Source organism: Triturus cristatus, chromosome 6, assembly GCF_964204655.1.
Source record: "Triturus cristatus chromosome 6, aTriCri1.1, whole genome shotgun sequence".
Classification (NCBI taxonomy): Eukaryota; Metazoa; Chordata; class Amphibia; order Caudata; family Salamandridae; genus Triturus; species Triturus cristatus.
In genome coordinates, this window is record NC_140589.1 from 533,784,523 (window position 1) to 533,812,190 (window position 27,668).

The window sequence follows — 27,668 nt, forward strand, 5'->3', positions numbered from 1 at the left end:
CATTGCATGAGAGTAGTGATCAAGATAATTTGCCCTGCCCTGATGAAGTATCTAATTCTGTTTAGGGTGTCGCGAAACACGTTACTTTAGCAACCGCTAACAGAAATGATAAAATAATGGATGCACATTTGTAATGAACTGATATTTGAACAATTAAAGGAAAACTAAAAATTAAGAATTCTGGGCATCATTTGTTGGTACAATTGATGTGCGTACAACACTCTGCTGATACTCGTAAATATTTTTCTGTTCTTTGAATTTCCTTGGAGGAGTCGTCTCCTCCCTTCTGCAATCATGGCAGGGAATAGGACTTTAGCAGCCTAACACTGAATTAATGGATTGATGAATGAATGAATGAATGAACATATCTTTATTGTTAGATAATTAAAAGCATTGTAAAATATAGTGGTTAAAATAGAATAAAATGACAATCCTTTTTATACACAAATCCTTAGGTATCAATCAAACGCCACTGAATTGTGAAAGGCTTCCATAATGACATCAATAAGAACCTTTGAACTCGACATAATTGAAGAGTAGGATAAAACTAAAAACAAAACAAAAATGAGATAACTAAGTATAGATGAATTGAAAGGGTGGGATATTAAAAGGCAAAAGTTCATATGGTGCAAGAACGCCACTTCTTTTCAGGGCACGAGAGCATCTTTACTCAGGCACAGAGATCAGTCATAATATCCAAAACAAGTATTGATTGTTCATCCTCATTTCTTAAAGAGCAAGGTGTACGTTACTTGAAAAAAATGGATGCTGAGTGATTATACCGTCTCTCTTTTTGCTGCGGCGATGGGTGCGAAGAAAACATTTTTGCTGTGCTGCATAGGACAGTAATTTCATCGTTGGTTAACCAGAATTTAAGCAGGTCGAGCAGTATTTTCCTTTGAGCATGAAAGGTTGTTCACAGTGGCGGCTGGTGAAGTTGGAAAGTGGTGAGGCGAAAGTACTTCCCTTAGATCCAAGTTAGGGAAGAAGTGAACAAGTCTCATGTCCTTCAAGGGGACTCAGGCAGTTCTTCCTTCTAGAAACTTTGAAAAAATCTGGATCTGGAAATATTTTTGAATTGGTAAAACATTCTTTGCACTATCAGTGCAGCCCAAGGTTAACTTTTCGAGTTGGTAATCCAAGGGATGAATTTTTGGTTTGTTAAAAAACTCTTCCCCAGCAGTGTAGCCCTCAGATGCCTTTCAGAAAAAAAAGAAGCTTGTGCAAATTGTAGTGAAAGGATTTTTTAAAAGGTTTCATGTGGAATTACAGTTTCTTTTTTTTTAAGTGGACATTATATTTATTTAGTGTCTACAAGCTAGGTCCAGTAGCTCGGTGGACTATTGCACCAGCATAGCAAATCTGTCCACTCAGCCTTTCATCTTTCAAAGGTAGATTATCCTTGAAGAAGGTGACAAAAACATGTTCTCCTTCAGTAGGCTGAGGAGCCTCTTGGGGGTGACCGTTATGATCTACAAATACTTATGTTAGGGCAAATTGTTTTTACCAAGAAATAGCACCTTTGCATCGTCCCTCATTGTAGCAATAATGTTGTTGCCATTTTTATAGTGCACAATTTGCTATTGTCATGGCATCACTGCCGTTTCTTGTATGTGATTTCGAACAAGTGATCTAAAAGCACGTAAATCTAGGGCCATTGGCTCAGATCTCTATACTAATCTTTGAATATCTTATCCAAGTCTTTTCAATAATACTTAATTTAGGGTTTTTGAAACAGCGTGTAGACACAAAGGAGTTCATGGTACCGGCAAATTGATCTGTGGATGTACCTGCACTGACAAATTAAAAATGATTTCAGTTTCGGCTAGTACGGTGGGTGCACCACTTATGTATCTATTAAATGGGATTCCTAGCTCCGGACAAAATCTAATCATCTGGAAGAGAGCTTCCATACTGCCTCTGGCGAAAAAACCCTCTTTGGACCCTAAGCAGGTGGAAAGCTTCCGTTTCCAGCCGAGATTCTGGAGAAGGCAATGAACGAAGAAATACTTTCCTATCTAGATATCAACCAGCTGCATGATTAATCTCAATACGGTTTTGCAGCAAACCATTGTACTGAATCAGCGCTGGTGGCAGCATCTGAGGAACTCAAAGTGCTAGTTGACAAAGGTGGCAGAGTGGCATTGATCTTGCTGGATCTCTCTGCAGCCTTTGATACGGTTCATCATACACTTCTTATTAAAGAAATGCATTCTCTAGGCTTCAGGAACACTGCACTAGCATTGCTGAGCTCGTTTCTCAACGGGAGACAACAGTGGGTAGAGATGGGAGACGCCAATTCCCGATCTTTCTCTCTCCCGTGTGGGGTGCCTAAAGGATCTGCTCTCAGCCCTGCCTTATTTAATGTATATGTCACCCCCCTTGTCAATCTCATTTATAGTTTTGGCCTGGCGGTATTTTCCTATGCCGACAATACACAGATTGTGGTATCAATCTAATCGGAGGTGGAAAAGGATGCAGATAACTTTTGCAGATGCATGACCCAGGTTGTGGACTGGATGCAAAGAAATTGTCCCAGGCTGAACTCAGACAAAACCGAGGTTCTGCATTTTAGAAAGGACACTTCCTTCTGGGATGCATACTGGTGGCCTTTGTAGATGGGCACCTTATCGATACCAGTGCCGAAGGCAAGAAATTTGGGTGTCATCTTTGATAGAAAACTATGCTTTTCGGAACAAATCAATACTGTGACTTCAGCAGGGTTCGTTATGCTAAGAGTACTTAAGAAAATTCTCTTGTTAATTCCTTTCGATCTACAAAAGACGGTAATGATGGCACTCTTTGTTTCAAAGATAGATTACTGTAATGCCCTATATTTGGGGACTTCCAAATATTTGATAAAGAAGCTCCAGTCTCTGCAAAATGCAGCAACAAGAACATTACTGTAGGTCCCCAAATTTGGACCAATTTCACACCTAATGCATGGCCTCCACTGGTCACCAGTGGAAAAGTGGATTTTATTTATGGCCCTCTGCATTATCCACAGGGCTTTTCACAGAGCTGGGCTGACCTTTTTCCAGGATCGGTTTTCCTGATATACTGCTTGAAGGAACCTGAGCTCGAGCTCGGCGCACATGATCCCTGCCCCAAGAATAAGCAAAGCACAGTGGGGTGGAAGAATGCTTTTGTACCATGGGGGAAACTATAAAACTTCTTTCCTCTAGCCCTACACTCGCAACTCAGCTTGCAGCTGTTTAGGAAAGAGCTAAAGACCTGGCTGTTTTCTCAATGGGTCATCAGCTTTGTTTTGAGGTAGGCCTCCAGGCGGCCTCTCTCCTGGGTTTTTTGAACTGTACAGCGCTAAGACACCTTTGGCTATTACGCGCTGTATAAAATTACCTCGTTCATTCATTCTTTTCATGCTGAAAGAGAGGTGAGAAGGGTTGGTGCGGCGGTGGTAGGAGGAATAGGTAAGCCACACCAGTAAAGTGAAGACAAGTCTGCTTGGAAACGGCGCATATTTTTGGATTTTTTGGGTAACTTTATTTGTAAATATGTTTAATAAAAATGCTGCACATAAAAATTCATTAAACTGTAATAGAACTTATGTTTCATGTCATTGCAAACAGAGCCGACTCTCAGTGTTCATAACAGTTAGCAGACATGGAACATGAAGATGGGCATTTGCCTGGAATCACACAAGTCAGGCAACTAGTGGTACTGGGATAAAAAAATCGAGATCTTTTGGTTTAAAAGTCAGAGTTTGTCCCACAACTAGTTATTGGTGCATGGTAACAGACAAAAAACATGATTTGAGAGTGAATGAGACATAAAAAGGCATCTACAGCAGTTACAGTGAACGTCATGCACTGGAGTTCTGACGTTTTTATGACATACTCAGGCACTGCCAACAGGCGTCTCGTAATGCTTACGTTTGTTGCTTATCATGAACTCCGCAGATATCACCTGTAGGTATCTGGCAGGCTGAGCAGTGCACACCTATCCAACTGAAAATGGGTCTGTTGAGCGCCCGAACAGAAGTCAGGAAAGGACTGCGGCTGATCCTGCTTCACCCACCTCCATCCTCTCTTCTGATAGGGTGCTTGGATAGCTGGGATGAAATGTGTCACCGCCCTAGTAGACTTCATTCTTTAGACATCCTGAGCTGATTTGGGCATGCGTAGCATGTCTAGGGCTTGCGAATATTTGAAGGGAGCTAAGATGTAAAGCGCCCATTAAACATGCACAAACCCCAGAACGCTGCTTAAACCCTTTCCCTTTTACTGTGACATGCCCTCTTAGTGCTGTAAGCACACAGACAACACAAATAAAAGCACTTGAAGTGACTGGTGTGCTAATTTGTCGGTTTTGATTTTTGCTGCCATAGGTGCAAAAAGCAATTTCTCCATGTATGTCTGATTAAGTTGGTGGGCTGAGCTCCAGCGCCCTCTATGGATCGGCCGTCCCTGGCTGTTCAGCAGCAAACCACACAAGCAAAAGATTCATTCTGATAATGACAAAGCCTGCAGTTGCTGCTGTGGGATGTAAAAACTGCCTACTTTGTCTAAACCTATAAATGGGTGCAGAAAGAAAACACATCTTTGTAAAAAGAATTCTGGTAAGACAATTGAAAAATTCAATAGGGAAGACTTTTTACCTAAATTGGTGTATGTCAACAACCCAGTAAGATGATTTATAGTTGTGGCAGTAGCCAAGCCTTTTGATTTTATAATAAACGTAGTTATAGAGGCTTTCAGCTAGCCCACTTAAGCTAGGCCATTTAAGCTTTAGGTTTGTTGTGTCATTCACATTTTCTTCTGTCTACTGCTGTTGCAAAGTCATTGTTATACCTTGGGCACCCCCCATTTTCTGCTGACTGGTACTGGTGGTAAACGAGTCTGACTATCCCTGGGCTCTAACCTCCCAGGGCCAGTGTGATGCTGAAGACACACTTGGAATACAGTCAAAACACCTTCATACACTAGGGTACACTATAGGTTAGGGTACCCTTGTGATTGACAGGACCTCCCCTATAAGGCCCTAGTACATAATAATCAAACCTACCTTTAAGTCCCTCGTATATAATAGGGCATGGCAGTTTAGAGGCCAGCAGCCCTTTCTGCACTTGCATGTGTGCAGCTGAGGCCTGAGGTCAGTTTAAAAGCAGCCCTGTGTTGCAGGACTGCTTTAACATGCAGATTGTGCACAAAATCGACTTTGGTGTTTGGCCCTCTCACAAATAATACATTACAATATTGTGGCATATTAGGTACCCCCATGGTCTCTCCTAGGTGTCCCAGTGGTGGGGGGTCAGGTATTTATTAGGAGAACCCTTACAAAATAGGTTTTATATGCCTTGCGTTTAGTGAAAATGCACATTTCACTTCCCACATTGTAGTAAAGTGCTTCCCAAAATCGACCTTTGTGCTAGGAGCTCTGTGGAGTGAGGATCTGCAATATCTTTACACATTCAGAACCCCTAAAGTCTCCTCTAGGAGTTCCAGGAGTGGGTATAGGCACCATTCTTATAAAATATGTTTTATGAGCCCTGGTGCTGCAGAAATTGCCCAGTTCATTTTCCCCATGGAGATCCCCAGCCACATAGGTTAACATGGCAAGAAGTTATTAACTAATAATACCTGCCAGGAAAAAGCAGAAAATATAGTCCAAGAGCTTACTAGAATGGTATTGATACATCCAACAATATGTGATTGTTGAATTTATCCTAAAATAAACAGACAAGAAGCTAAAAGACTTTCTTGCCTGTAACCCAAAATTCAGCCTTCCAATCATGCCCTGATTGGTCAGGTTAAGTGGATTAGCCAGGCTGCTTTGCTGAAGTGATAAGTAGCCCCTGGGGTGAAAGACCCGTTCTGGGATGAGAGGGTTCTGCTGCATAAGAATGTCATAGCAAGGGGAGGGGTTGTAAACAAGGATCTAAAAAAGGAGGAGACCGGCAGAAGAAACCAGTTTCATTTACGCCCCTACCCTTTCAACCCAGCCAGATAATAGGCTTAAGGAAGGAATGTGCAGATGCCAGGGGGAGGGAGTCTATGTAGATGAGTCATCCATCCTGGAGGTTGGTTTAGCCAGCTATTAACACTTTTCTGAGACTTCAGCCTTATTGATTTTTGGAGAAATGGTGCTTTCTGGGAGACTATTGTGCCACACTTTGGAGGAAAAGGGCATGCTCTGGGGTGTAGGTTCGTAACTCATTTGACAGAAGTGCCCTCCTGTGTGACACCAGAGAACACTATTAATAGTATCTGAGAGCGGCCGAGCCTCTCAGATTTCCTCTTGAAACTAAAGGAAGAAGAAGGGTCCATGCTGAGAAGTTTGATTTGCACCAACCAGGCCCTGCCCCTGACTGACTGTGCCTGCTGCACAATCTGGAACTACAGCCCTGTGGATCAAACCTGCTTCAAAAGGACTAAATAATGGACTCCCTGCTAGCTACAGGTTAAAAGAGCTCATATGTTAAATCACCACCAAGAAACCCCAGCCTGGAGTACGATCAGTGGATTTGTAAGGGTTTTATCATAGTAGATTGTGGGAATTGATGTCTCAAACTTTTAAGAACCATCTTGGAGCTTCCAGACCCTTGAAGTAAGTTAGGACACTTCGAGACCCTTAAAGGAACTTCAAGAAGAAGTTCCCAAACTTTAGAGAACTTGGGAGCAACTTTGAAAAAAGCTCCATAAGTGGACCGACTCGACCTGGCCAGCCAAGCCGGCGACCCTCAACCGCGATCCAGCCAGGCATCCAGGTTCGTCCTGCTGAAAAGCTCCAGAGGGACGACTTTCAGAGATTGACCGCGAGTTGGTTGAAACCCAAGCCGGCGAACCCTAATCGAATCTGGCCTGGCGAAGAGCATCGAGGGACTCTGGCTGAAAAAGCTCTGTAAAAGTTTCTAAATCATAACATTGGAAAGGTGACCAGGACCAAGCGCAAAAATCAAGCTGTTCACCTTCAACCCCGAGCTGGTCTGGATATCTGGTTCATGCCACCGGAAAGCTTTGAAGGTCTGACTTCCATTAATTTGATCAGGAGCTAGTCACACGGCAAGCTGGCGAACCCTCACTGAATCTGGACTGGCTGAGAGTTTCGAGGGACCCCGAGCAAAATAGCGCCCAAAAAGTTCCTAAGTTGAAAGGTAATAACTTTGACTGAGACCTACCGCGAGGGAGAGCTGTGCAAGGCTCCATCGCAGTCGGCCAGAAACTTTGAATTTATCCCACTCTAGTGAGACCAGATGTTCCACTAGGCGCTATAGGTTTTTATGTGCTATATAGTGCTAAATCTTTTCAAATTCATATCTCCGGTTCCCTACATTGGATACTTTTTGTTTTGGTGTCAGTTTAAAGATCAAAATATTTCCTAATTTTATAAATTGCTGTTGGATTTTTAATGTGTGTTGTGTCTTAATTGTTTACTGAATTGGTGTTTTTAACCCCTTGTGTGCCACGCCCTTTCCCCGCCCTGTGCCGGCCGTTGCATTAGCGGGCGGGGTTCATGACGAGCTGGACTCGTCATGGGCACAGCGCAACCGCGGCCCATGACGAGTCCAGCTCGTCATGGGCACACAAGGGGTTAAATGCTTTACGTACCTGTCTTTGAAGTTAAGTCTAACTGCTCGCAGTCAAGCTACCAAGGGTTGAGCATGGGAAAACTTTTCTGAGACCTATTCTGAGCCCTATATTGTGTTAGTGGCATTATTGCCAGTGGTAGATGCATATTTACCACTACAAAGGATTTGCTTTCCAACATCTGGCGTTCTGCGGTTTGGATGAGGACTTGTGATGAAAAAGTAAACCTTTCAGTAAAGTGAATTAAGATTTAAAACATCCTCTAAATTGCCTTAAAACAAAACTTTTGAGTTTGATTTTTGGAATTTGAACTAAACCGTTTTTAATTTATTGATTTGATATTTCCAAAGTCGGTCTAAGTCTGCTTTGCTATTTGTTGTGACCGGTCACCCAAAACTAGGGAACCATGGAGCTGGACCTAGCTAAACTGCCTAAGCTCAGGGTGGTTGATCTTGGGGTACAGTGTAGGCTTAGGCGGGTGCCTGCTTCCAAAAAGATTAGAAACGGAGGGTTGATTAAGTCCTTAGGGCCTGGGCTAGGGTAGCTGAAGAGATTCAAGGGGAGATGGAGGGTGTCCCCCCTAATCTCACCCAAGAGGAGTGTGAGGATAGTGTCTTTTCTATTTTCTCCAGTCTTAGCCATATGATTCCAGGTGGTGGGAGGGTGGAAGGGTCCCCTATTCAGGAACCAGCGCTGTCCCTTCAAGAGAGACAGTTTGAGGCCCAATTAGCTTTAATAGGTTTGGAGTAGAGGAAACTGGAATTGGCTGAGAAAAAGGGGGAGAGGGAGGAGGCGATGAAAAGAAATGGTGGATATGAAAATGACAAAGAGTTTGAGATGTCCAGGGGTGGAACAATTGATCACGAACTTCCCAAGGGTAAAGTACCCAGGCACACAGAAAGGGATGACATTGACAAATGGTTGACTGAATTTGAAAGGGCCCTTGAGATGTGTGGGATCTGCCCCAAACATTGAGGTTCACTCCTGTGGGAACTGATTCCAGTGGCTGGAAGGGATAGGCCCCCGACCCTGCAGGGAGAGGAGGAGAAGTCCTATACTCACATTAGACAATGTTTTGTTGAAAAATGTGGTTTAACCACAGAGCAGTACAGGGTGAAGTTCAGAGACACCCAGAAAGTGAGTACAAAGTCATTTTTAGACGTTTTGGACATCTCACAGAAGGTACTCTGGTTGTCTGACTATGTCAGAGCCAGCATTAAGGCTTAGGTAGCTAGGATGCTGGAGTTGGGGGCAATTGAACCGTCTGAAAGTCCATGGGCCTGTCCAGTGGTGCTGGTGCCCACACCTTATCCTCAGAGGGGACCAACATTATTAAGGTTCTGTGTGGACTACAAAGGACTGAATGCAGTCACAAAGACTGCTGCTCACCCTATACCTAGGGCTGATGAGCTCATTGACAGGTTAGGGACTGCTAAGTACCTGAGTACATTTGACTTGACTTCAGGCTACTGGCAGATTGCCCCCACAGATGGAGCAAAGGAGAGGTCAGCATTCCCCACACCATAGGGACATTATCAGTTCACGGTAATGCCCTTTGGCTTGAAGAATGCACCTGTCACCATCCAGAGGCTGGTTAACAGGGTATTGTCTGGGTTGGAGCACTTCAGTGCCGCTCATCCAGATGATATAGCTGTATACAGTTCTACCTGGGAGGGTAACTTAAGCCACCTGAGGGAAGTGCTTCAGGCCATGCAGCAGGCAGGTCTGAACATTAAGGCAAGTAAGTGCCAAATAGGACAGAGTTCTGTGGTGTAACTGAACCACCTGGTAGGTCGAGGCCATATACAGGCTCTCCTGGACAAAATCCAACCTATTTTGGATTGGACAGCTCCTGTTACCCAGACTCAAGTCAGGCCATTCCTTGGACTGACTGGGTATTATAGAAGGTCTGTTCACAATTATGGGACTATTGTGGTGCCCCTAACAGAATTGACTTCTAAGAAGTGGCCCAAGAAGGTGGATTGGACTCCATAGTGTCAAAAGATTTTTGACAGTCTCAAAATTGCTATGTGTTCAGCACCAGTGCTGCTGGCCCCTGACTTCATAAAGGAATTTGTTGTTCAGACAGATGCTTCAGAACAAGGGATTGGGGCAGTGTTGTCACAGTTAAATGAAAAGAGTCTTGATCAGCCAGTTACCTTTATTAGCAGGCGACTTCTTCGCAGATAACACATGTGGAGTGCCATTGAGAGAGAGGCTTTTACTGTGGTTTGGTCCCTAAAAAAGTTAGGACCATATTTGTTTTTGAATCACTGTTAAGTTGAAACTGACCACAGGCCTCTCAGATGGCTCATGCAGATGAGAGGGGAGAATTCCAAACTGTTAAGGTCGTCCATTTCCTACCAGGGTGTAGGTTGGTAACCCATCACCTTTCGTTTGAGGGGGTCTATGTTGCAAAGTCAACCTTGTCCCCTGGGCAGCTCCCATTGTTTTGCTGACTGGGACTGGTGGTAACTGACTCAGACTGTCCCTGGGCTTTGCCTAACCAGGCCCAGGACAAGTGTGATGCTGTAAACATTCTCAGAATACAGTGAAAACACCTGCATGCACTGGGGTACCCTATGTGTTAGGGTACCCCCATGATTGGCATGAACTACCCTATAAGGCCCTAGTGCATATTAGGGCGGGGAGATCAAAATTACTTTTAAGTCCCTAGTATATAATAGGACATGGCAGTTTAGAAGCCAGCAGTCCTTTCTGCACTTGCATATGTGCACTGGGAAGGCCTGGGGCCAGTTTAAAAGCAGCCCTGTGTCACAGGACTGCTTACAACATACAAATTGTGCCCAAACTCGGCTTTGGTGTTTGGGGCACTCAAGAATTAATAAAATATAATGTTTGGCTTCTCTAGGTGTCCCAGTGGTGGGAGGTCAGGTATTTATAAGGAAGACCCTTATAAAATAGGTTTTATATGTCTTGGGTTTAGTGAAATTGCAAATTTCACTTCCCACATAGTTATAACGTGCTTTCCAAAATCGAATTTTGTGCTTGGAGCCCTGTGGAGTGAGGATCTTCAATATATTTACATATTCAGAACCCCTAAAGTCTACACTATGTGTTCCAGGGTGGGGGGTCCTGTGTATATAGGCAGGGTCCTTATAAAAGATGTTTTATAAGCCCTGGTGTTGGAGAAATTGCCCACCTCGTTTTCCCCATTGTAGATCCCCAGCCACATAGGTTAACAAGGCCAGACGTTATTTACTAATAATTCAAGGCAGGAAAACAAAAAATATCATTCAAGAGCTTACTAGAATGGCATTGATAAATCCAACAATATGCTATTGTTGAATGTATCCTGAAAAGTACCGACAAGAAGTTAGAAGACATTCTTGTATGGAAACCAAAATTCAGCCTTCCAGTGATCTTCCCTTATTGGTCAGAGTTGAGTGGATTAGCAGGGCTGCTTTGATGAGTTCATAAGTAGCTCCTGGGGTGAAAGAGCCATTCTGGGAAGACCGGGTTCTGCTGTATTTGAATGCCAGAATGAGGGGAAGGGGTCATAAACAACGATCTTCAAAAGGAGGAGGAGACAGGCTGAAGAAACCAGTTTCATTTACAACCCTACCCTTTGAACCCAGCCAGATGGCAGGCTTAAGGAAGGAATGTGCAGATACCAGGAGGAGGGAGTCTATAGAGATGAGCCATCCTGGAGTTTGGTTTAGCCAGCTCTTACCTCGCTGCTGAGACTTATGCCATATTTAATTTTGGAGAAATAGTGCTTTCTTGTAGACCATTGTGCTACACTTTGGAGGAAATGGTCATGCTCTGGGGTGTTGTTCTGCACCTCATTGGACAGGAATGCCCTCCTGTGTGACCTCAGAGAGCATTGAATAAGTATTTGAGAGGGGCAGTGCCTCTCAGATCTGCTGCTTGATACTAAAAGAAGGAGGGTCCATGCTGAGAAGTTTGATTTGCATTAACCAGGCCCTCAACACTGACTGACTGCACCTGCTGCACAATCTGGAATTACAGCCCTGTGAATCAAAAATGCTTCAAAAGGACTAAAGAGCAGACTCCCTGCAAGCTACATGTTAACAGAGCTTACCTGGACCATCACCCCCAAGACTCCCCAGCCTGGAGTACTACCAGTGAATTTGTAAGGATTTTGTCATAGTGGGTTGTGGGAATTGAAGTCCCAAACTTTCAAGAACCATCTTGGTGCTTCCAGACCCATGAAGTAAGTTTTAGACAATTTGGAACCCTCAAAGGAACTTCAGGAAGAAGTTCCAGGAGTTTGGAGAACTTTGGAGAAACTTTGAGAAAAAGCTCCATAAGTGGACCGGTTCGACCTAGCCAGCCAAGCCAGCAACCCTCAACCACGGGCCGGCCTGCCCTCCAGGTTCACTCCGCTGAAAGGACCTGGAGGTCTGACTTCCAGAGTTTAACTAGGAGTTGGTCGAATCCCACACCGATTAACCCTCACTGAATCCGGCCTGGTGAAGAGCATCGAGGGACCCGGGAGAAAAAGCTCCATAAAAGTTTCTAAGTCTGAACATAGGAAAGGTGACAAACCACGAGAGTCAAGCTGCCCACCTTCAACCGCGAGCTGACCAGGATATCTGACTCATCCCACTGGAAAGCTCCGATGGTCTGATTCCATAAGTTTGACCAGCAGCTCATTGCAAGGTAAGCTAGCGAACCCTCACAGAATCTGGACTGGTTGAGAGCTTTGAGGGACCCAGGGAAGAAGAGCTCCAGAAAAGTTTCATAAGGTAAAAACTTTTACCATGACCTTCTGCTAGGGGTAGCCATGCACGGCTGCATCGCAGTTGGCCTGAAACATTGACTTTGTCTCGGTCTAGCGTGACCAGATGTCCTAATAGGCGCTATAGGTTTCTATGTGCTATATAGTGCAAAATATTTAAAAATTCATATCTCCGATCCCCTACGTTTATTTTTTTTCTCGCTTTGGTGTCATTTTATGGTTTAAATCTGTTTATTGATTTTATGCAAACATTGAAACAAAACCCACATCCCGGTAGGCACAATGCCAATGAGACAACCCAGTTGCCTGTCATACCGCTGCCAAAGGCAGCAAGCGTGAAGCGGGCCTACAGAAATAGAAGAAACATACCAACACCCAATAACATCCCCCTCCCTCCTCCCCTCCCCTCGTCCATAGTAACAAAAGGAGTGCGGATACCTTCTAGGGATCAGCGCCGCCGCTTACGACGGCCCTGGGAAGCGGCCCCTGGAATCTGTGTGTCTGCTAAGCGCAACAATCGAAGGTAACGGGGGCAGGTCAGCTCACGAAACTCTGACACCAGTAGGGTCAGAAAGGGCCTCCATAACTCAGGGAATTCAGACCCTCTACCAGCTGAAGTGAGGGTGAGTTTCTCCATGCCTAGCACTAACCAGAGTCTTTGGAGCCATCCGGAGAAAGTTGGGAGCTGAGCAGAGCGCCAATGTGTCAGTATGTTTTGTGTCGCTGCGCCTAAAGCAATGGCAATCAACCGGCCTCTCCGAGACTTGAGTGGGTATGTTAGCGCGTTGGGCAGACCCAGGAGGACATAGGCGGGAAATCGCGGGAGCTGCGTCTCCAGGTGGAGGTCTATTTCGTCTAGAACCTGGGACCAGTATGGTTGTATGCAAGTACAACTCCAGAGAACATGCTCCAGAGTGCCCACTTCTCCGCACCCCCTCCAACACAACGCACTCCGACGAGAGTCGAAACGATGCAAGCGCTCCGGGGTGTAGTACCAATAAGTGGCGAGTTTAGTCATGGTCTCTGTAAGTCCCATGTGGTATGCCGAGTGCCGTGCTCTATGGTAGATGCCTTCCCACTCTTTGTGGCTCAGGGATCGACCTAGGTCCCTCTCCCAACGAGTCCTGCTAGCGTTGTATGTGTGTGCGGTAGTGTCTAACAGCATCTTGTAGAGATCAGAAATAATTTTCTTATCGGACGTACGCGTTACCAGCCATTTTTCATAAGGGGTCAGCAGGCGCTGTGCCTGGGGTCTGATCTGAGGATGGAGTGCCCAATGTCTGACTTGCAAATAGGCCAAGCGCTCCGATTCCGGGATGCCGTAGTGTTCCCTGAGCTGCGGGAATGTGATGATGCCGTCAAAATCAAAAAGATGACCCAAAGACCTACAAGAGGAAGAACGCCAGGCGCGAAAGGTCCGCGCGTCGGCACCAGGGTGAAACTCTGGGTTATCAAATATTGGGGTGAGAGGCGACGGAAAGGAAGTCAAGTGATGGGTAATGTTAGTGCGATCCCAGGATTCCAAAACAGTGCTGGTAATGTGAGAGGCATAAAGATTGGGTGGTCTATGCTGTTTACGGAGAAAGGGAATGCCTTGTAGCGGCCTGGCTGCCACCGCCTGGTCCTGGAACAACCAGTGCTTCTCCGATTCCAGTTGGTGCCATTCTACTAAATACCTAAGCTGAGAGGCGTGGAAATATAGCTGGAGGTCAGGGAGCCCTACCCCGCCCTGTTCCGGCGGGAGAACTGCTACTGCGTGTCGGAATCGGGGTTTGCGGCCGTGCCAGATAAAAACGAGCAAGATCCGCCTGAGTCTGTTGGATCCAACCCGACGGGGGGCGAAGAGGGAGGGTCTGGAAGAGGTACAGAATCTGCGGAAGCACCGTCATCTTGGTGGCCGCGATCCTGCCCAGCCAGGAGAGTGTGCAAGTTTTCCACCTGTTCAATTCTTTGCGTATATGGGACCGGAGGCTAGAGTAGTTAATGTCTGCCGTGGCCTGGAGGGTCGGAGCCAGTTGAATGCCCAAGTAGGGGATCGAGGCAGATGCCCAGTTCATGGTATGCTCCTCCTGAATATGGGCCAGAGTGGGCGGGGAAAGTGAGATGTTAAGCGCTATGGATTTGTCCAGGTTGATTTTAAACCCCGACCCGCGCGCAAAGCCATAAAGCTCGACAAAGAGAGCACGTAAAGCTGGTATTGGGTCGGATAGGGAGAGCAGAATATCGTCCGCATAAAGACTAATGGTGTGAACGTCCCCTCCAAATTTAATCCCGGTGATAAGGGGGTGCCGCCGGACTCGAAGGGCCAGGGGCTCCATGTAGAGTGCGAATAGAAGAGGCGACAGGGGGCATCCCTGCCGGGTGCCCCTACTTATGGGGAAGCGAGAGGAGGTATAGCCATTAACTCGGACTGTCGCCTGGGGGAAACGATAACAGTTTAGGATTCTGGTGCGCAATTTCTCCCCAAAGCCGGCCTGTACCAGAACCATCTCCAGATACGGCCAGTGCACTCTGTCGAAGGCCTTCTCCGCGTCAATGGCTAGGAGCATATATTCCCCTTGTGTGCGGGATGCCTTTTCAATCAGATGTAGAACACGCTTAGTATTGTCGCTTGTTTGCCTCTGAGGGATGAAGCCCGCTTGGTCAGGATCAACCAGCTGGGCCATATGCGGGCCCAGTCGAGTCGCTAAGATGCTAGTGTATAATTTAATGTCTATGTTCAGCAGGGATATGGGCCTGTAGGCGCCACAGGTGGTCCCGTCCTTCCCCGGTTTGGGGATGACCACTATCGCGGCCTCTAACATTTCCCTTGGGATAGCTCCCATTCGGTCAAAGGTATTGAACAAGCCCGTCAGGAGTGGGGCCACCAGGCCGCAAAATGTCTTATAAAAGGCAGCAGTGTAACCATCCGGGCCCGGCGACTTACCCAGCTTGAGGCGCGATATTGCAGAGATGACTTCCTCTGTCTGAATAGCCCTATCCAAGTGATCCGCTTGCGCTGGGGTTAAAGAGGGCATATGGGCCGCGTCTATGTAATCAGCACTGCACTGGGTTTCCAGGGGCTCCCCTGCATAAAGGTCCGCATAAAAGTCTCGGAATACTTCTGCTATGGCCGCATCATCTGTCACCGCCTCCCCCCCTGAGGTCTGAATTGTGTGAACCCCCCGCTTCTGGCTGGTCTCCCGCAGCTTGTTTGCCAGAAGACGACCGCATCTATCCCCCCCTGTATAATACGAATGTCGGAGCCGAATGGCCGCAAACTCAGCCCTGTCTTGGTCTAAGGCTGCAAGGTGCTTTCTCTCTACGCATAGCTGTCGCCAAGCACGGGAGGCGCCCGTTCTTTGATGCATCTGTTCGAGCTCTGAGACGCGCTGGGACAGTTCCGCCCGCTTTCGGCTTCGCTCGCGGTTTTGGGCAGAGGAAACAGCTATGAATTCCCCCCTCATGACTGCTTTCAGCGCCATCCACTGTGTTGCCAGAGTCGTGTCCGAGTTAGCGTTGTGAGTGAGGAAATTTGTGATAGCTGTCTGGATTTGTTTGGTGACGGAGGGTTGGTGTAGCAGCGTGTCGCGCAAGCGCCAGTGTCGAAGGGGCTGCAGGGAGGGCGGAAGCTGGAATGTAGCTAGGACCGGGGAGTGATCTGAGAGGGAGGCCGTTAAAATTTCAGTGCTCAAGGCATGGGCCTGGAGTGGCAGGGAACTGAGAAAGTAATCCAAGCGTGTGTACGTTTTGTGGGCTCCGGAATAAAAGGTATAACCACGACTGGTCGGGTGAAAGTGGCGCCAGAGGTCCGACAGCCCCACATCTCGAAGTCGGGCCCGTCCGATAGCTGTGAGAACCCCCTTTTGCCCAGTTCTCTGACAGGAACGATCTAAGGTGTTATCAAAGACAATATTGAGGTCGCCACCCAGCAGCAGGCGGCGGTCTGCGGCCGCCGTGGCTTCCTCGAGGGCCTGGAGTAGGAATGCGATCTGTCCTTCATTGGGTGCATATATGGAGCCAACCCCAAAGGTCACCCCCCCCGATAGGAATTGGTATGTGAGTAAGCGGCCCTTTATCTCCGCCCCTTTTTGTAGGACCCTACCGGGAAAGGAGCCGGACACCAATATAGCTACCCCAGCGGATTTGGTGTTGGCAGAGGAGAACAGCTGCGTAGGGAAGGCCCGGGATTGTAGCCGGTGGTGGTCCTTAGCCAGAAGGTGGGTCTCCTGTAGGAGGCATATGTCCGCTCTCGAGTGTTCCAGGTAGCTGAGGATTGCTCGACGTTTGACGGGGTTATTCAAGCCTCGGACATTTAGCGTGAGAACTTTAAGAGGGGTGTGCGGCATCTAGGGACCAGGGGTAGAGCAGGTAGCGGTGCAGGCAATCAGCCACACGAAGCACAAGAGAGCGACAACCCAGACTGGCGGCTCGACAGCGCGGCAGCATATGAGGTGCAATAGGGATATATGGACGAGGGAGTTTGTACCCCAAACTAACCCCAATACCCATTAATAAACAACTGATCCAGCGATAAAAACCACTGGCAAAAACAAACAAAGAAGTCAATATCCATAAAAATTGTCCGTCTCCTTGGATAAACCAGGAGAGCGTCTGTATGGGGGCCATAATGCGACCAAGGGGGAGAGGCTCGCCCCCCCCGCCGTCCACCGGAATGTCCCGGACCATGTGCGGTAGAGCATGTGTGTCAGCCGCTCACTCGCCGCCGGAACCCGCCCCGGCCAGAGCGTCCGTCGCGGAGGCCAATGCATCTCGCTGGCTCTCAGCTATGTCAATTTTGTTGGGTCTCCAGGCTCGCCGTCTCCCGCCCTGACGTCGCCACTCCGATGTAGCGGCCTCGTGCCCTGAGCCGATGCTTTGACAGTCATCCTCCCCGCTTGGCGGTGGCAGGGCCAGCAGTCTGCAAGATTCAGTGAGTGAGCGTAGCTGGTGGAGCTTGCCATTTAGTCTAAAAATGAGGCGGAAGGGGTGACCCCACGAGTACGGGATACCCCGCTGCCGGAGGTGTTCAGTCACTGGGCGAAACTGCCGGCGGCGCTGCAAGGTAATCAGGGCCAGGTCTTGGTATAGCACCGGTGAGTGCCCCCTGTAGGAGATAGGATGGAGGGTTCTCGCCTTCGTAAGGATCGCTTCTTTGGTTTTAAAGTCTTGAACACACACCAGTATGTCCGCTGGGGGGGCATTAGGCCCTCGAGGCGGGCCAACCCTGTGTGCCCTGTCCAAGACGATCTCAGTGCCATCCGGGGCGGCCAGAATATGGCGGAAGAGGCCTGCAGCGAAGGCGGGGAGGTCCCTGGTGTCGTCCGATGTCTTCACTCCCCGGATACGGATGTTATGTCTGCGGGATCTGTTTTCCAAATCTTCCAGGTGAGTTTGGATGTCTAGGTGTTGATCCCGCAGGCGGAGAACCTCCTGCTGAAGTGTATTAATGTCCGACACGGTGGTATCGCTCTTGTCCTCCAGGGTGGCCACACGCTCCCCCACGGCATCAACATCACGGCGGATCTCCTTTATCTCAGCCGTGAGGTCAGCCTTCACCGTCTGCAGATCCGCCCTGAGGGTTTGGAATAGGGACTCCATGTACGCTTTAGTGATCGGCTCATCCCCGGCACCTGGAGGGCGTTGAGGTGTCGCCATCGCGGGGGCCACGGCCACGGGGCTGGATACAGGAGGAGTGCGCCCAAAGATGTCCCTTAGAGGTTTCTGCTTCCTCGCCCTAGATGAGGGCATAGTCATAGGGACTCCGCTAAAGGGCTCACACCAAGAGGCACGCCGGACCAGCTACGAGCGGGGGGGACCAGGACACAAACCCCAGTAGGGCGGATCCAAAGTCACGAGCCGTCTCCAGGCCCCCACCCCGTGCCGCCAAGTAGGGCCAAGCTGAGTGTCTTGTGGGGGTGCCGGTCAGGGAGCCACACTGTTCATGCGAGTATTTGGAGGGGAGGGGCCCACACACCCCAAGGCCCGGTGTCCAGCACTACCATCCGCGGGTCTTCCACCGGGTCGCCGCTCGGCCCCAGCTATCCGGCTTGTCACCCCTCCGGTCGGCGCTCCTCCGCTGTGCAAGGCTAGGGCCGGCCACCCAGGTCCTCTCCCGCCGCTGCGCAGGAGGGCTGATAAATGTAGGCGTCTCCTACCTGGGCTCGGCCGCCACGTGTCTCAGTCTCAGCGCTTCCGGGCTCAGCCAGACCGTGCTACGGGCCGCTCTCTCCACTCCAGGCCGGGGATCCGGTCAGGCCTCCACCACGTGTCCGCGAGATAGCGCCGCCGCACTCCGCTCCGCCCCGAACCAAGAGACGGGCACTGTCACCACCGCTGCTGGGCTCCGGGATACTCCGGGGAGGGGAGGAAGGCAGTCCGCGAGGGTAAAGATGCGTGTGGAGGGCCGCCTGATCCGGGCCCCCCCAGCGCGGCCCTCCGTCCGCCCCGGGGCCCCGTCCGATCCTCGCCTTCTTCTGGGGTTACCCCAGTGGGCAGCGTCCAGTACCAGCCCAGGCCTCGCTGACGTGGGGGAAGAACGACCTCCGCTCCGGGTCCGCCGAATCCCAGGGCTCCACAGTTTCCGGCAAGCCGCCTCTCCCCGTCACCCAGGTCGCCGCGTCCCCAAAGCTCCAGTGGCCCACCCGGCGTGCCAGCCGGCGGGCCCCAGGGTAGAGGCCGGGATAAAGGTTGCTGGCCTCGACGGTCCTCACGCGGGGCCGCCGCTCCAGTGAAGCCGCCACAGGACGCCCTCCAGGCGCCGGTCTGGACGCTTCGCTGCCGCCCCGCTCCGGGCCACACAGAGAGGTCGGACGCCGCCAAGCTCCACGGCAGTCAGGGTCGGCACCTCCCGGGACAGTCCGCGCCAGTGCCAGCGGTCATCCGCAGGTCGCTCAAGGGCTAAACGAAGCTAATGTCGGTGGACGGCGGGCAGGAGCTCCAGCAAACGCGTCCTACCTCGCCGCCATCTTGGCCACGCCCCCCTTTGGTGTCATTTTAAAGATAAAAACATGTACTCTTTTTTATAAATTGGTGTTGGTCTTTATTGTGTATTTTGTCTTAATTATTTACTGAATTGGTGTTTTTAAATGCTTTAAAAACTTGTCTTTGAATTTAAGCCTAACTGCTCACAGCTAAGCTTCCAAGGGTTGAGCATGAGAATAGTTTTCTGAGACCTATTCTGAGCCCTGTATTCTGTTAGTGGTATTATTGCCAGTGGTAGATGCATAATTACCACTACTAATAATACACTTTCCAACAACTGCAGAATAAAGAATGGGGCAATGGGCCAGCCCACTTCAGACATTTGATAACTTCACTGTGACTAAGGGCATTCTGCCCTTTTGCTCTTTCATAAGTATCACATTTACACACAATGTAGTTCTCTTCAAGGCCAAGGATTACTACAGCAATTGGTATTTTTGCATATCAAAAAATATTTTCGTTTTTAACCAATTTTATTTCGTTTGACAATGGCACCCTCAACTTTCTCAACAATAAAGTTTTGCAAAAACGCATGAGAAAACAAAACAAAATAATTGACGAACTCAAAAGGCTTGCAGGCAACGCCTGACCTTCTAACTTTGCTAATGCTTGTTTGTTTTGTTAAACAAAATTTTCTAGCTCTAGAGTTCATGAGCAACCTCAATTATAATTGTCACTTGAAGGTATAGGCTGTTGTTGAATGTTTCCAAGATTAAACGAGATCAATTTCTTTAACTGCTAAAGTTGAAAACTGTACCCAACGGTTTGCACTATTAACGTGGTAATTAGAAACAATTGCTCAAAATCCCAAACAGGGTTAAGACATATGCTTTCACTTGACTTTTATATTACCCCCGATGTTGGTATTTATTTGTAGATAAGAAGCTCTGCATGTACTACAAGAAAATGTTCCTGAAAACAGTTGCTTTTGGGGTTGTAATCCTGTATACTCCACTACTTACTTTCAGAGCACTGCCCAGTGGGAAATGTTTAAATCTCATGGCGCCCCTGTCGCTTAAGTACTTGCCGTCTACATGTGTTGCCTAAAAAAAGAGAGAGATAAGGAGAATCCACTAGACCCAGAGTCCTACACTATGTTACACAAGGCCAGACTCTCCTCACCTTACTTCAGGCCTATACACCACTGAGGCCTGCGAGGCAAAGTCCTCTGTGTCTTCAAATAAATATCCTGGCGCACCTGAAGGCTACAGTTCCTACTATGATGGCTCACTGCACCTGGGCTCAGAAACGAATCTACAAGCCCATGAAGTTCTAAAGATGCAGCATATAAATCAAAGTAGCTATTACCCATATTGTTTGTTTGGTTGTGTCGACTGGTGAGTGGGTGAGCACCAGAATGATTCAATAGTTGGAAGAAGGGATGAACGAGTAAGTGATTTAGGACATGGTTGGGTGTACAAGTGAGAGAGTGTGTTAAAAACTACTTGTTAGTTAATGCATCCTCCCTATTGTTGTTCTCTGCCTTGCTGCTCAGCCGATGGTTAAGTCATGGGAATGTTTAGAGTGTTTGTGCTTGAGGAAGAATCAGTTGGAGTGGATGGGCTGAGCAGCAAGGAGGCTGCTTCTGGTGGGGCATTACATGGATTTTACCATCATCCTGGAACTGAAGAAGTAACCTGCTGAATAAATACATAACCTTTATCTACAAGACCTGTCTATGTACTATCCTTCATTTTAACACTGCAGATGAACGGAAAAGACCCAAGCATGAAGGAAAGTTTAATACAAGGCCACAAAAGATTTTAAGTGTCACTAGAAAGAAAGAAGAATTTAGGAAGAAGATATAAGGATAAAGACACTGAAGACTTGAGATGTGAACCTGTATGGAGGAATTCGTGCCTTGCAGCCCCACCAGTGTCTATTAGAACAGACAGCCTACAGCCAGCGCAGTACAGCACAAGCAGTAAGCTGTTTTTATCCTCCAGACTTAAAAAAGAACCTGTGTACCAGGAAGCACCCGGCTCCTGTGGTATCGGCAATAAATGGACTAGTTTTGGTGAAGAAATGGTTGGTGTATGTCCAGAAAAGAGGCTATAGCACATTAAGGATTTGACACGTCGTGTTCTTGGCTGTGCAGTGTTTATGATGCCCTGAAGATTTTTTGGTGGTGAGTCATGGGAGTGCACAGTGGTGAATTATGCTGCCTTGGAGTCTAGTGGGGAATGGTAGCGCAAGTTTGCTCTCACACTTGTTTGATATGGGAGCAGAAATTTCACTACTGCTTTGAGTTTGCTCTGTGCGTGTTTAGAAACCTGTTCTTTTTACCTGCAATCTACGTGATGCCTGAATAATTTTATTGCGCTGCTGCTGAGAAGCGGTTCACAACGTTAGTAAGAAATTTGAAATTGATGACTACTGAATTTATGTTGCTTTGACTTTGCGTTGCAATGTATTTTGATTGGGCTTTCCATTAAAAGGCTTGGAAGTGTCTTCGGACATCTGGCATGCTGTGAGGAGTTTCGGGTGAGAAGTCGCTCACCATGGACTTCTATTTGCCATTCTATTTTTTATCAAAAATCTTTTTATTCAGCAACATATGTTGTATCACTTACAAAGTACAGTAGGGTGCACAGATCCCAGAATCAAACCTGTCAGCTAATAAAATTTCAGTTGCGCTCAGGGCTGGGTCTGCTACAGTCCCCCTGTGGTCTTCAACGCTGAAAAACATTTTGTGTCGGGCCAACAGCCCCAGAAAGAAAGCACTGAAACAACAAGAATCAGAAAGCCCCACACCAAACCTCCCCCTCCCAAGCTCTGGTGGTGGTGGAAGTCTTACGGAAGTAAAGTAAGGTGCGCGGGTAGGTCAAGTATGCATGGCTGCGGAAGCAGGGCCTGCACTATGCGCAGGGAGGCAAGCGCTGTAGGCAAGTCGCGGCAGGAGATTTACAACTGGAATTAATGCATGGACCTTAAGGAAGGAGGGCAAACCGCCGAGGGTAGGCCCCTGGATAGGTAAGACACCAATGGGCCCCATTTAGTTTCAAAGGACTTGAAGTCATTACGGAAGATGTCCGCAAGACGTTCCATAGAGAGAATTCCATGCCATAGCGAAATCTCCCTTTTCTTTTTCCAAGCAAATGCTATTGTGAGTTTTGCTGCCCCTAAACATGCACACAGGATAGATTTAATGGACTTCGTTTGGTGCTCCAAGTTAGGGTCCCTAAGGCCAAGTAGTACCTCCCCTATGGAAGTCGGGACGGGGTACCGCAGGATGTCCTTAATGTGTGAGAGGATTTCTTCGCAGAAGGGCCGAATACCTGGGGAGTCCCATCAGATGTAGCGAAAATCCCCCTGCAACCCACAGCCCCGCCAGCAGAGATCTGAGGTGTCAGGAAAGATTCATTTGATTTTGGTGGGATAAAGGTACAAGTCCAGTACTGTCTTGTAATGCTATTTCCGCAAAGCCACCTAGCGGTTATGTTTAGTGATGTTGCCCCATAAATGTTTCCATTCTTCTTCCGAGACTCCCCGACCCAGCACCTGCTCCCAAAAGGACATATAGCGCATGTGGGGTGTGTGTAGAGTGTTTAGGAGTAATGTATATACGGAGGAGATCGCCCCTTTCATGTTGCCTGCCTTGAGGAACAACCGCTCCATGGCCATGAGCTCCCTGTTTGCAGCTTCTCTGATGTATGGGAGAGTGACCCAGTGCTTGAGTTGCAGGTAGTGATAGGGTTGTGTGAAATCTGAAATTGTCTTTTGCAGGTGTCAAAAGTCCGGACGTCAAAGTTATGGAAGAGATACGATAGTTTCAAACAGCCACCCTCCCGCCAGCTGTCAAAGGGTCCCTCATTCATTGCTAGTGGAAAGGCTGAATTGAAATGGATTGGGGTGTAAGGAGATGGGAAAGTGGTCCAGCCCTACCGCCTCGTAACCTGGTCCAATACCTTGATAGTTGTGCAAGTGAGTGTGCTAAGGTATTCACTTGCCGGCCTGACGGATTTTGGTTTCCATGGGATCCCAGATGATCCGCCCCACAATCGCCCTGTCCATATGGAGCCAATGCTTTTCAGATTCTCTCACCGACCAGTCCATTACCACCCTCAGTTGAGCCGCCTGGTAATATAGATGGAACTCGGGGAGAGAAACCCCCCCGTTTTTCCTGGGACATCGCAGAACGTGGAAGGGCAGGCCGCCTCTCCCTCCCTGCCAGATAAACCTGATGACCGAGGATCGTAAGTGTGGCAGGGAATCACGCTCCAGTTGCTATGGGGAGCGCCTGGAAGAGATACAAAAGCTTCGGCTACCCCACCATTTTAACGGTGTTGATCCGCCCCAACCAGGAAATCTACATCGGTTTCCAACTTTTTAAATCTCTGTTAAGCTGTGATTCCAGTGGGGGGAAGTTCGCTTTATAGAGGTCACCAATTTCAGGAGTGAGATGCACTCCCAGATAGAGCAGAGAGTATTTAGCCCATTGTAGTGCAATTTGGCCCCGCAGGTCCGCCGCTGCTGCGTCCGAGAGCGTGAGGTTTAGTATGGAAGATTTGGAGAGATTCCCTTTAAACCCCGAGACCTGCTCGAAGTTTTGTAGATCCTCCTTCACCACTCTGAGTGAAGTGGACGATTCCAGCAGCATCATTAGGACATCATCTGCAAAGAAGGAGGCTTTATGATCCGTGCCCCCAAAGCGGATTCCTCGTATTGCCTCATTATCTTGGAACCACGTAGCAAGGGGTTCGATGCTAAGGGCAAAGAGGAGGGGGGAAATCGGGCAGCTCTGACGCGTGCCTCTGCTAAGGTCAAAGGGGAGAGACTGTTGACCATTAACCAGGACCCGCGATTGCGGGAAGTGAAAGTTGGCCCTGACCATGTTGAGGAACCGTTCCCCAAAGCCGAATCTCCGCATGGTGAGAAAGAGAAAGGACCAGTCCACCCTATTGAAAGCCTTTTAGGCATCAAGCCCCACCAATATAGCAGGTATTTTAAACTTGGAGACTTTTTCAATAAGGTGGATGGTGCGGCGGATATCATCATGCATTTGCCTCCCCTTTATAAAGGGAGGCTGGTCAGGGTGTATTAGCATGGGCATCAAGCCCTCGAGTCGGGCAGCTAGGATCGCAGAGTAAAGCTTAGCATCTAGATTAAGAAGGGCTATAGGTCTATAAGACGAGCAGAGTTGAGGGTCCTTCTCCGGTTTTGGGACAACAGAGATGACCGCCCCAGCCATTGAAGCCGATACCTTGCATCCATCGCTATGGCATTAAACAAGGAGGTCAGATGCGGGATTAATTCGGAGGCATAACACTTATTAAAGTGTGCCGTGAGGCTGTCTGGCCCGGCGCCTTATGGAGTTTAAGCCCAGTAATAGCTTGCCCAACCTCCTCCGACGTGATGGAGCCGTCTAACGCTGCCGCCACCGCTGGTGTGAGTCCGGGAAGCTCCAAGGAGTCCAGATACTGCTGTTGCAGGGTGTGGTCAGGGGGAGTTCCTCAGTAGAGGTCCCCATAAAAGGCTCCAAAGATGTTAGCTTTACTGGTGTCGTCGTGAATAAGGTGACCGTCTACGTCTAGTATACCCCCTATATGCTTGCGTTCTCGTTTTTCACGCAACTGACACTCCAAATGGGTCCCCACCTTGTCCTCTTGTGCGTACAATGTCTGCCGCAATTTGAGCAAGGTGTATCCGGCTCTGTTGTTGTATATAGCCCTGAGCTTACCCCTCAGGGCCGTGAGCTGTCTCTGTAGCGTACAGGTGGGCTGTTCCTTGTGTGCTTTTTCAGTGGCCGCCAGGTCCGCCTCTAAGGCCAGGCGCTCCCCTGCTCTCTGCTTATTAAGGGCAGCGTTAAGTTGGATGCATTTACCCCGCAACACGGCTTTAAAAGCGTCCCAGTTATTTTGCGGGGAGGTATCAGCCGGGACGTTAAATGTGAAGAATTCAGTAATAGCGCCTCATAAGTCTTCACGGAGAGATTTGTCCCTAATGATCGAAGCTGGGAAATATCAGCGGGCAGAGTCGGGTTTAGGACCCCCCCACGCTGAGCAAATAGAGATGAGACCATGGTCCGAAATTGAAATTGGCAGAATCTGGGCAGCCCGAAGAGGCCCCTGGAGAAAAGTAGGTATAGTCTCTGGCGTCACGATTCAATATCCACCACACGATTCAATATCCGCCAGGCCTAGGATGTGGAATTTTTGCTTGAGTGCTTTGGGAAAGCAGGTGGGCATCATCCTGTGTGTGTGGGAGCTGTCAACAGTGTCATGCCATGTGGGGTTGAAGTTACCCATTACAATCACTGGACCTTCTGAGAACCTGGCTAGTGAATCGAGTGTGCTAGAAAGGAAAGTCGCTTGTCCCGAGTTAGGCACGTATAAAGCTATGAAGGTGCACATGGTGCCCCGTAGCCTCCCCTTTACCATAAGAGCTCTCCCCTCCCGGTCGGTCTTAACTGCTTCCGGCTGGAATTTAGTGGAGAACCAGAAAAGCAACTCTACCCCATTGGGCTTGGTGCTAGCCGATGATTGGTAAATTAATGGGTAAGCTCTATGTTGGATTCGCTCATTTTCTGATTTTTTTCAAGTGTGTTTCCTGGAGCGACACCAACTCAAATTGACGGTCGTGGATATATTTCCAGATGTTTTGCTGTTTTTCAGGCGAATTAAGGCCCTTAATGTTCCAGGACGCTATCGAGACCATCTTAAAAACTGAAGGTGTCTTGTTCGCTCATTGGTCCCCCCCAAGAACCCCCCTGCACAGTATGCGACTGCTGCAGTTAAGTTGGTATGCTCGCCCTACCTAGTTTGCCCTCGTGTGACCAGGTGTAACGCCCTGAACGTCTCAGGATCGTTTAACAGACACGATAATGAGAACGCAACCACTTGTGAAGGTTTAGTTATTTTAATGAAGGCAAAAATAATACAAGGAATAAACAAAGGTTATAGTCACTGGAATCCTCCAGGCTAAGTACGTTACCAGCCCACAGCACGGATGGTCCTAACCGTCCTCTGCATATACGCCGATCCCGGCGTATGCCAACAGAGGGCAGAAATGAAATGGCCGACAATGCCAATCGGTAGGCTGTGAGGGGCGCGAAGAGTGTTGGGGAGAATCGAGGAGTCAGGGAAACACCCAGCCGGGGTCTCTACCTGAAGGGAGCAGCCGCTCAACCTCTTCCTCAGACTGCACCGGGACGCGGAGTCACCTCCTGGTGATGCGTCACCGATACCCCAATCACAAGCAAAGAAGACTGAACCGAGAGCAGCCGCTCGATCGATCCTGTGGACTTCCGAGTCTGTAACGCGGCAAACACCTCCTGGTGTGCGTTACAGCTGGCAGTCCCTGTATCTCTGGTCGGGCTGGGAGTTACGACTCCAACCAGCAAAAGCGCCACTGCGCTTTGACTCAGCCGAGTCAAAAAGCGAAGCTCAATGGTTATCCGGTAGAGCTTCCGGGTCCTTCACAGGTGACGATGGGGCAAGACACGGCCCAGGGAGTAACGACTCGACCTACCTCCGTTCTTGCCTTACTGGAGCACCACTCCGGAACACTGCTCTTCACTAAGCAGGTACGTCGGTGTAAACACAATATCCGACAGCGTTGTACCTCCCGGTTCCTCCCTTTATAGGGCGTGTTTTCCTTGAGTTATGTAACAGCTCTCCTGTTTACATAAGGGCGTGTTTCCTTGAGTTATGTAACAGCTCTCCTGTTTACATAAGGGCGTGTTTTCCTTGAGTTATGTAACAGCTCTCCTGTTTACAAAAGGGTGTGTTTTCCTTGAGTTATGTAACAGCTCTCCTGTTTACATAACCTCTCAACCGCTAAGCATCCTGGGAGATGTAGTCCGTTTTCGCTGGTTACCGTTTTCCTCCCCTCGCATGACAGGAATTCTTGACAGTACATCCTCCCTCTCAGCGGCTCCCCACGGGTCCAGCGCTGGCAGGAAAACGCCGATGGAACAAGGAGACCAAGCGCGGAGCATGAACCCCTTCAGCCGGTTCCCATGACTGCTCCTCCGGGCCATAGCCTTTCCACGCAACCAGGTACCACAGCTTCCCCCTGCGCCATTTGGACGCCCGTATGCCCGACACTTCATACTCCACCTCCGACTCCACGCATACCGGCCTAGGTGTCCCAGACGGCTTGGAGGGTGCTGGTTTGAGCAATGATACATGAAAGACAGGGTGTATCCGCAATGACTGGGGCAAGCACACCTTCACGTTCACGGGACCCATACACTTGGTAATTCGATAGGGGCCCATGTACTTGGGATGGAACACACTGTTCTTTCGAAACCTCATGTTTCTTGTGGATATCCAGACGTAGTCTCCAGTGCGGTACAGTGGCCCGGGCCTTCTCTTCCTGTCTGCCGCAGCCTTGTATCTTCTCTTGGCCTCTATTAGGACAGCCCTTGAGCGCATCAACGTGTCTTTTATGTGTGCCACCCTGTCCGCTGTGGCGGGAATCCTGTCCTC

At 48.7% G+C, this 27,668-nt stretch overlaps 1 protein-coding gene across 1 annotated transcript in view; it reads right to left on the reverse strand.

Moving 5' to 3' along the window:
• IMPG1 (interphotoreceptor matrix proteoglycan 1) overlaps positions 1-27,668 on the reverse strand; it is a 1,638,967-nt gene that overhangs the window by 38,926 nt on the left and 1,572,373 nt on the right. The window lies entirely within an intron of this gene.